We start from the raw sequence: 332 nt of genomic DNA, 5'->3' as shown, positions 1-332 counted from the left end.
ATTCTCCCTCATAATGACAGTATTCTATTCATTTTAAACACATCTACACATTCCTCAAATTCATAGCACCAGAATGTAATGACAGGACCAGAGTTTATCTTTTTATTTATTATTTCTTGAGTTGGAAGATGCCCACTCCTGCTTGGAGATGCACTGAATGCCAAGGCAGCTTGCAGAACCTGCTGTTGCTTCCCCGGCCCTCCACTCCCCCAGAAGTACAAAACCACCCCAGTGCCTTAGGAAAACAGGAAAAAGTGGCAGGAAAAAACCTTCTATAAATTCAGACTCGAGCCACCAAACTTTCTGCTGAAGTGTTTTGGGTTTGTGATTTG

This window comes from Geospiza fortis, unplaced genomic scaffold (genome assembly GCF_000277835.1).
Source record: "Geospiza fortis unplaced genomic scaffold, GeoFor_1.0 scaffold391, whole genome shotgun sequence".
NCBI lineage: Eukaryota > Metazoa > Chordata > Aves > Passeriformes > Thraupidae > Geospiza > Geospiza fortis.
The sequence above is the reverse complement of the archived record's forward strand: the minus strand, read 5'-3'. Positions refer to the sequence as shown.